The following is a 10,604-nucleotide window of genomic DNA, read 5'->3' as shown; positions in this document are numbered from 1 at the left end:
TTTCTGACACCAACAGAGTACTTGACGTGAACAACTATAGAGAAGGTTTTGTTTTGGGTCATGGTTTCAGAGGTTCAGTCCACAGTTTTTTGTCCTGTACACCTGGGAAAACAGGTGGTGGCAGGGGCCTGTGGCTGAGGACAGTTCATATCACTGCAGACAGGAAGCAAAGTGTATGACAGAAAAGGGCCAGGAACAGTATCCTTTAGAACTGCTTTCAAGGACCCATTTCTTCCAAGCAGGTCCTGAAGGGACCAGTATCAGCCTAAGACACCCCAATACCAAGTTCTCAGCACAAAGATTTATTTGCCCCACAGGGACAAAAGGCAGGTAATGAGATAAAGACAGGAGATAGAGGACAAGGGAGAAGGGGGAAAGGAACATGGATGTGGTTATTTGTCCAGGGAAATGGACTACCTCTGGATAGAGAGGAGACACATGTGGCCCGTAGGCAAATGGCAGTTTATAAAGGTATAAGGGGAAATACCATGTTAGGATGAGTTGGTTAGTTTTGATTGGGCATGTTAATTAGGGTAGCCAAAGCGGGGCTTTTGGTTGCTAGACTTCAATACTTCGATAGCTGAACTTTGACAGTCAGGTTCAGGGAAGGAAGTGGCCAAATAAGGGAATAGACCTTGGTGGCTAGCTTTAGGAATGTAATCTAACAGTTTTTTTTTTTTTTTTTTTTTTTTTTAGCAAGAAAAAGGGAATGGGGGAAGGGCAGGGTCTACCAGAGCCATGTTTGCTATGTTGGGGCTGGCGAGAGTCCCTTCAGGTTCCACCTCTCACAGTCTCTAGAACTTCTCAAAGTAACACCATCATCTGAGACCAAGTTTGAATGCATAACCTTTTGGGGGGGCCTTCATAGCTAGAGCATGACAGCAGCATTAGGTACATGGCCACCCCAAAAGTCAACAAAGTCTATTACACTTTAATCATTTTGGCACCCATTCTTGTCTTCTTATTTCACGATCTGGAAGGGATTCATTTTCGGGAGGACATTTACTGCTTTTGTCCCACTTCCCCACCTTTGACCTCTTCTTGAATCCTGCCAAGTCCTCTAACTCCCAAATATTCCGTTCCACTAGTCTGATGTCCATTGCCACTCACACAGTTGAAGTGAATGGAGCTTTTTGCCAGGGTCTTGCACTTTAGAGGCTTGTGTTCCACAATCTGTTATGAAGGACACATGGGTGCCTTTGTTAATTTACTTTCATATTCAGTGTTGACACAGTTGGTTCCTTTACCTCAGTTAACCAAATGATTAGGATTGTTCTGTGTTCAGAGAATTGCTTCTCCACAACTCTTTTACTCTCTTATTGCTATGTAACAGTTTCTTCTGAGATTAAGACATTCCATTCTGCAGGGAAACTCTTTAAAATGGAAGGTAAATAACTAAAAGGAGCTTCAGGAAGTTCCTGAAACTGATCAGATTCACTAGGCCCCCTTCCCTCCTAGAATACACAGGACAAACTGCTGAGAGTCACTCTCAGACAGGTCAAGCTGCAAAGAAAACTAATATCAGGTGAGCAGCCTGGGAGAAGCAGAAACCAGCCAGGCTGCCTGGAGAGGCATGGAAAGAACACTCTCCTGTTGCATGAATCTTAAAGGTACTTATTAATAAAATCAAACTTGAGGCCAGTTATTGGGGTGAATGCTGGAAGATCAGAGAAGCAGAACAAGCCACAGCTACCTCACCTTGCCAGTTCCTCAGCTGATCCTGTTTCCTCAGACTGGAAACCTCTGAGTCCTCATCCAGAATGAATCTCAGCTGAACTGCTGCTCCAAAGCCTGAAAGCTTAACCAGCTAAAAGCTTCTAGTTCCTGGTCTTCATGCCATATATACCTTTCTGCTTTCTGCCATCACTCCCTGGGATTAAAGGCTCACTTCTTGGGATTAAAGGCTCTTGTTACCATGCCTGGCTGTTTCCAGTGTGGCCTTGAACTCACAGAGATCCAGGCAGATTTCTGCTTCTGGAATACTAGGATTAAAGTTGTGAGTGCCACCATTTTCTCACCTCTATATCTAGTGGCTGTTCTGTTCTGCCCCCAGATAAGTGTATTAGGGTGCACAATATTTTGGGGAACACAATACCACCACACTCTCCAGCCTGTTGAGCTGACTGCAGGCTGTGCAGTGTGCTCTGGGTTTCCAGTTTTGGTGAACTGTCACTCATCCTGAGGTGGGACTTGGTGATGCAGCTGTCATTGAGTCCTTTCTGCTCCCGTGAGAAACCCTTCACCCATATTCCTGTAAGTAACCCCAATAAAACTCATTAGTTAACCAAGATAGACTTTGGTAGTATCCATACTTTAGTCTGATATGGGCTCCCTATCTGGGGGTGAGTAGACATGTGTGTTGCATCTTCAAAGAAAAAGTTTTGTCACACAATGTTCGTTTAAGCCAATGAAAAGTGCATTACAAAAAAAGCTATGTAGACTCGAGAGTTATTCCTGCACCAATATGAAGATTTAATATATTCAAAGAGTTGTACAAACCCCACTTTAATCTAAATTTAGAATATTTCCATTATCCTTGAGAGAATCCTTAACTTAATTAGTAATCATCCTTAATTTTTTCTTCCTATTCTTCATACCCTTGACAATCAGGAATGTGAAAGGGACCTTGAAGTTGGCACAAGATCCCCAAGACCAAATTCTCAGCACAAAGGAGATTTATTTGCCTCAGAGGGACAAAGGGCAGAGAATAAGAGACAAAGACAAGAGATAGAAGACAAAGGAGATGGGGAAAGGAACAAAGGAGACAGGGGGTTGGGGTGGGGGAAGGGATATTTGCTCTGGAGGGGCAAAGGACTGCCTCTGGATAGAGAGGAGACAGACATGGCCCATAGGCAAATGGCGGATTATAAAGAAAAAAAGAGAAACCTCCTGTTAGGATGAGGTGTTTAATTTTGGTTGGGAATGTTAGTTAGGGCAGCCAAAAGGGGACTTTGATTGCCAGACTTCAATACTTTGATAGCTGGACCATGGCAGTCAGCCTCAAGGGGAAGAAGTAGCTAAATAAGGGAACACTATCTTTAGGAATGTAATCTAACTGTTTTTAGCAAAGCAGAGGGAATGAGGGAAGGACAAGGCCTGCCAGAGCCATGTTTGCCATGCTGGGGTCTGCTAGAGACCCTTTAGAATATTTCTTATTTCTTTATAGATTTACCTATTTTAGCTACGTCATATAAACAAGATAATGAATATATGATCTCTTTAATTTTTTTTCTTAATTGCAATAGGTTCTTATCTAGTGTTACATTGTTCTCCAATAGGGCTTAGTGTTTACCTTTTTACTTTTGAAGTGGGAAATTTTCTAGATATATGAAATGCATTCAAATGATACTCAGTAAGTATAAGTAGGACAAGTGACCATTAAAGTGACTGGCTCTTTCTTACTGTTTAGGCTTAAATATGCCATCTGATATCTACCTAGCACACTGGAGGTAAAGATAAGCAATTCCTGTTTCCATATTTCTCAATCCTTACTGTATTTCCTTTAAAAACTTTCTTATTCTCTCTCTCTGTCTCTCTCTTTCTCTGTCTCTGTATGTGTGTGTTTATGTTCTCTTATGTGTGTGTGCATGTTTGTGTGTGTATAACTTTCTTACTAGACCACAGACCTCAAAGAACAAATGAGTCATGTCTATCTTGTTCATTATTGTAGCTCATCTTATAAAACCCATGGTTCAAAATGTATATGCAAGGTTTGGATAAATGAATAAATGAATGAGTTCTTGGATAGTGAAAGGATTGTAGTAGTAGGCAATGCTTGATTGGGAAATAATGAAGAATCTTTAATTTTTAAAATAAATCTCGGAAGCAATAGGTTTCTTTATGGCATTTTATATAATACAAGCTTTTTCTTTCTCCTTTCTTCACTGCAAGACTGCCATCTTTTTGCTTTCATCAACATGGAGTGTGTGTGTGTGTGTGTGTGTTGGAATTGACCCATGACCTGCTGAATGCTAGGCACACACATTAACACTTAATTATAATCTCTGGTTCACTGTAGATATTTTAACTGTGAGAAGCTGTGAGACCTCCAGGTGGATGATAGATGCAGCCTAGATACACTGTTGATGGTAATATTTTAAGTTAAAAAGTACAAAAGCTTATAAGAAAAAAAACCAATATTTTATTGGTCTATTCAATCTCAGTCTCCTCTCCAAATGTAAATGTTTAATTACATTTAATTCTTTATTAATTGTTATTAATAAAGTGGTTAATGCCATGGTCTGTATTGTTAAATCTTCTGCCATATTCTTAATTTATTATTATTATTCTTTATTATCTACTGCTATGCTATATACAGGCAGCCTTTCCCATGATTTACCCAATTTTCACCTTTCTTCCCACTCCTTCACAGTACAGTTTAATCTTTTAACATTGTTGCATGAGCAAATCTAAATAATTTGCTGAAGTCTGCTACCATCACTACAAAGTGCCTCCTAGTTCAACATGTTGGGAGATGAAGATTCAGGCATGTGTAGTTGTCCTCTGTACCCAGGTGTGGTGACTTAAATGAGAAATGTTTCATAAACTCAGGCATTTGAACACCAGTTAGCTGGTGGTGGCCCTGTCTGGGGAGGTTTAAGAGCTGTGGTCTTGCTGGAGGAACTATGTCACTGGGCGGGCTTTGAGAGTTTGTAGGCTCACCCTGCCTCCAGTTCCGACTTCCTGCCTCATTTTGTGGTTAAAGATTTGAACTCTTACCTTCCTTGTCTTGCCTGTAGCTTGCTCCCATGCCTCTACTCTACCATGATGGATTTTTGTGCCTCTGGAACCATAAACCAAACCAAATTCCCTCTTCCTTAAGTTGCTTTTGACCATGTGTTTTATCACAGCAATAGAAAAGTAACCCACGCACAATTCTTTGTTTCTGGAAATTGTAATTTTAGCCTCACAGAATCAGGATTGATAACATTTACTTTCTTCTGTCAGACAGTCTATTGATGGATAAAAATTCTGTCACATTTAAATTAGTTGCACACTTGAATTACTTTGCTTCTATCCATTTTTATTACCATTCTCAGAGTATTCAATCCCTTTTTGACCCAGTGGATGATACAAGCACGTGCTTTAGTGGCTGGCTGTCTTCTAGTTTTCCACTTATTCTTTCTATCTTTTAAAAAAGATTATTTTCCTTCAGGTCACTGACTTCCTGTTTTAATTAGAGTGCTTACATATGTTGTGGCTTGATTGTACTGTGTTGTTTTCCTAGAGTATTGAATTTCTTTATTTTCCTCTTGGTCTGTAAAAACAGATGTATTTATACAAAAATTACATAAGAAGATAAAATTTCAGGTTAAAGTGGAATAAATTCTCCAGGCATATAAGGTACTTTAAGGATAGAGACAGAATAGTAGATCTCGGAATTTTTTAATGGTTTATACCATGACTTTTGTCACAAAGCAGACTCCATAAATATGGATAATTTTATAATTCACATGGTTATGGACTAAACCAACAGAGCTTTTAATTTTAATGATCATTATACTGTAATGAAAAGAAAGAGAAGAACACAAGATCTGGACAAAATTCCAGCTAGCATCAAAGCTGTGGCCAGAAAGCAAACTGCCTTTCTTAATAAGTGCTGTTGTCTTCTGAGATATGAGCAGGCAGTGTAGGTGATGACCCGATCTTTATCATTTATTAAATATATGTAAATACTGTGAGACTAGAAAACTTGCTGTGGAGAAGGTGCAAATAAAAGTTAAACCCCAGAAAATACAGCACAATTGATGTAATTTTCATATTCTTAGAGACAAAGTATGAATAATTAGACAACTCAGAAGTAAAATTTCCCAGAGCCTTTCATTTTGGGAAATAATATTTAGTACTGTAAAACATACATTTATGAAATACACATACACTTGCACACCAGCATATATATAGTGATATTTTATTTGTGCTGAAATGTGATTTTATTTGTATGTTAATAAATAAAAGTGCCTCGGGGTCAGAATATTATATATATATATATATATGTATATATATATATATATATACATATATATATATATTATAGTAACAAGCCATTTAGCAGAAGTCTGGCAGTGGTAACACATGCCCTTAATCCTGATCACATGACAGGCAAATCTCTGTGTGTTTAAGGACACCACCAGCATGGAGACACACACCTTTAATCTCAATACCAACCATAGAGACCTGGAGGTCTATATAGACAGGCAGTGACAAGGAGGTCATGTGGTTGGGTTTACAAGCAATGAGAAGGCAGAACAGAAAGTCAATAAAAAGACAGATACACGGGAAGTAGGTCTCTTTTCTCAGGGGAAGGACGGCAGCGGCAGCGGGTGATAAGAAGGTGGTCTTGGTCTCAACTCTTAGCTATTGCTCTCCGACCTCTGGGGCTTTTAACTCTGCATTTGGCTCTGTGTTTCTCATTTAATAAAACCGTTCAGAATTACATCTACATATATATGTCTGATTGTCACTGAGACCAAACTGACATCAGGCACCATAGCTGTGCCAGCATAACCATCCTTACCTTATTAATGTACCCCATAATGTGGTGATTAAGCTTTTCCATTCATCTAGATCACCACAGTGTTTGCGTTCCAAGTAGAAAGGAGAATTCTAAATTGTGCCTAGGTAATGGGAAAGCTCACACTGAAGCAGTTATGACAACTGTCACCTCACAGTGTATAGAAAGCCTGCACACAGATTTGCTCATCTGCTGTCCATAAGAACCCAGAGGATGTGTGCTGCTGTGTTAGTTTCACGTTGTTTATGACAACATGGGTCACCAAGACAAATCAGGAAACTGTTTCTAGGGAGGATTCAAACTCACAATGTAAGGTTACTTGTTTCATTACCGTATCACAAATGGTCTATTCGTCATCTGTTAATGCTTATTTTTCAGTTAATATCAGCACAATAGGGGAAAGATTGGATATTTGTAGGCATTTGGATTCTCATATAAAATGTTATTTATACCCCATGGACAACTAAAGATCAAAGTGAGGAAAAATTAGGAGACTTCACTCTTTCCAGGAAGAGTGAAGTTTCTCCAGGAAAGTTTGTTGCTAGAGAAACAATACTGTGTGTGTCTAGCACTGTCTGCCCATGGTCCAGATAAACTCTGGTAAAAGTATCTGGAAAAGCTTTGAGACAGGCAAGAAGTCACATCATACAGAAGCCTGTTCTTATGGTCTGTCTCATTGGTGGTGTGTGAGTTCTATTACTTCCAAGTTCATTCCAAGTGTATACTTTCAGCAGCTACCACATTTCAAAATATAGAGAAGCCAAAACAATAACAATGAAATGATAACATTGCAATGTTATATAAAAGAACTTCGTGCACAGTGTGCAGAGACTGGGTTTACTCTCAGCACAGAAACAACGTAACACAATTTACATAGAAGATCAATGTAAGAGATCTGCTGAGGATGGGCAGGAAAACAAACAACAAAATAACTTGTTCCACTTTTCTGCTTTTGGTTCATTTAATTTTAGCTGAAACATATACCCTTGGGTCCATTACACGAAGTAGATAGCAGATATTTCTTCACCCATCCCTGATTCTTTCTCTAAATCCTGGTGTTCTAGTTTCATCTGTGCTGCTGTGATTAAATACCTCAACAAAAAGCAACTTGGGGAGGATCGGTACATTTTAGTTCACAATTTGAGGTTACAGTCCATTATTGTGGGGAAGTCAGGATGGGAATTTAAAGTTATCACATCTGTAGTGAAGAACGAAGGGAGAATAAATGCACGAATCATCCCTTGCTTCCTTTCTTCATTCTTATACAGTTCAGGACCTTCTGCCTACGGAATGGTGCCACCCACAGTGGACTCTGTCTTCTACATCAATTAACAATCAACACAGAACCCACAGGATAGCTTGTTCTAGACAATTCCTCATTAAGATTCTCTTCTCTTGTGATTCTATATTGTGATAAATTGGCAGTTGAAATAACTAGCACACTTTAGGGTATGTTTTAAGACTCTTTGTAATGGAGGATTCACTGCTGTTACATTGTGACTTGAGTTCCTGGAATTTGAACTCATGCTAACATAATGTTGAGGCAGGCACATTAAAAGCAGCTGAATCCTTGAACTATTTAATTTTATCTTTTAAAATTAAGTCTGATAACTTCACAACATGTATTTCAACATATTCACCCCAACTCCTCCCAGCTTTATACTTTTTCCTTACCCATCTAACTTTTAAGTGTCCTCATTAAAATAAAATCTAGTCCAATTTGTGCTGCCCATATTGGGTGTGTGGACATCCACTTGAATGTGGTAAACCTTACCTACATCCTTAAAGAATCCTTCTTCTTCCTCTCTCAGTAGCTATGAAATGCCAATAGCTTCTCAGTTAGGGGTGAGATTTCTTAGACACCTCCCTCACCATGCTAGAATTGTGTCTGGCTTGAGCTTGCATAGACTTTCTGTGTTTGTCATAACCACTCTGAGTTCATATGCACAGTGTGCCCAGAAGATAGTCTCCCTGTAGTCACTCTACTTCTGGCTCTTACTGTCTTCCCACCTCTTCTTCCATAGTGCTTTTTGAACCTTGGGAGGAAAGGTATGATACAGATGTCTCGTGTAGAGATGAGTATTCCTCAGTCTCTTATTCTTGGCACCTGACCATCTCTGTGTTATTCACCATCTAATGTAAAAAGAAACTTCTCTGATGAGGTTGAGAGGTGCACTAATGTAGGGAGCAGAGGAAGCCCTGAGTAAGTGAAGTCTGTGGAGGACTCCAAGACCAACTGGCTCACTATTGAATTGGCAAAGCCATTACTTTCTTTAGGCCAGACTAAAGAGAAATGGCAAAACTTTTCTCTGGAGACCAAATATGAGTGTTTATGCACAAGTGGTCATTGTGTGCAAAGACTAGCAACTGCAGCTCCCTTCTTCCAGATTGTTTGCCTACAGAGACATCCTACCAAGAGGAGCTGCCCCCCTCCAATAAACACAAAGTGGTTACAGGTCACTGTGGTAGCAGTAGGGTTAGAGAACCTCACTTGATCCCAGCTTCATTTGTGTGTGTGTGTGTGTGTGTGTGTGTGTGTGTGTGTGTGTGTGTGTCTGTCTGTCTGTCTGCCTGTCCATCCTTTATTCAAACCCTAGCTAGAGTTCTGGGACCCAAACTAGGAATTGTTTTAAGACTATGTCTGTTCAGGAGAATGATAACAGTAGGTTCTCCCACAGGGCTTGTAGGCTGTCTAGTCACAGATAGCTAGCTCCAATAAATGGTTTTCTTTTTGTGGAGCAGGCTGTAAATCCAGTCAAAAAGTGCTTGCCCACTCCTTTATCACATGCCACTATTTCACCAGTGTGTGTACACTGCTAGGCCCTTCACGATTGTAGCTCACAAAGTTGACAGCTGGTTAAGATTGATGATTATTTCCTCTTCTGGTAGCATGCATGCATCTTCCAGCACTATTAAAGCAAGCCAATAGGGATGAAGCTTCCAGGTCAGTACTAGATTGGTTTCTCCATGTTCTATGATCTAAATATTTGTTATTTTTGGCAATAGGGTCTTACCATCAAGTTCTGGAGGAACCAAGAACATCAGTAATAGTTTGTAATGTTTGGGGGGTGGTCAATGGAACCTCACTGGCCAAAAACTTCAAAAGAAGTAACCCATTCGTGGAACTGAATTTTTTTTTTTTTAATTTATTAGCCTGTGGTGTCTAGTAGGGCCATTTTTGCTCTATTATAAAGTAACTTAATTTAAACTTTTTATATATGTATTTGTATGTGTTTTAGAAAGTTTCTTCAGTAGTAGGTTCCCACATGCCTTTCTCAAAGGGTCCTGAGTGTTAGTATCTCTTTTTGCTACCCCCTCCACCATACCTTCCCATCCTTCATCCCATTTAACTCTGGCTCTTCCATTCTACTCTTTCCTTCTTTATACTACAGCATTCTATATCTCCTCCCTGGAAAGACTCACACATCAACGCCCCCTTATTAATTTGGTGGCCTCTGTGGGTGTGAAATGAAACACAAATATCTAAAAATTCAAAGCTAAAACCCACTGAACTCCAAATGGATCAATGTCATCAACATAAGACCTGGTGTCTTGAATCTGAAAGAGAAGAAAGTGGGGGATATTCTTGAACTAATTGACATAGGAAAGGATTTTCTTGTCAGGATCCCAGTAGCATGGGCATTAAGACCAACCATTGGCAAATGAGACCTCATAAAGTTAAAAAAGCTTTTCACACTAGGGACATTCTACAAAACAGGGAAAAAAATCTTTAAAAGCTCTGTCAGAAGGTTAATATCTATAATACACAAAGAACTAAAATAAAATCTAAGAATCAAGAAAACAACTTAATTAAATAATGTGGCTTAGAACTAAACAGAGATCTTTCAAATGATGAAATACAATTGGCTGAAAATACCTTAAAAGTGTCCCACATCCTTAGCCACCAAGGAAATACAAATAAAAACTACTTTGAGATTTCATCTTCCCCCAGTCAGGATGTTCAAGATTAAACAACAACAACAACAACAACAACAACAACAACAACAACAACTGCTGATGTGGATGTAGGGGACAGAGAGCTCTTATTTGATGCTGGTGGGACTATAAATTGGTGCAGCCATTGTGAAAATCA

Source organism: Peromyscus eremicus, chromosome 3 (genome assembly GCF_949786415.1).
Source record: "Peromyscus eremicus chromosome 3, PerEre_H2_v1, whole genome shotgun sequence".
Classification (NCBI taxonomy): Eukaryota; Metazoa; Chordata; class Mammalia; order Rodentia; family Cricetidae; genus Peromyscus; species Peromyscus eremicus.
This window is presented reverse-complemented; position numbering follows the sequence as displayed.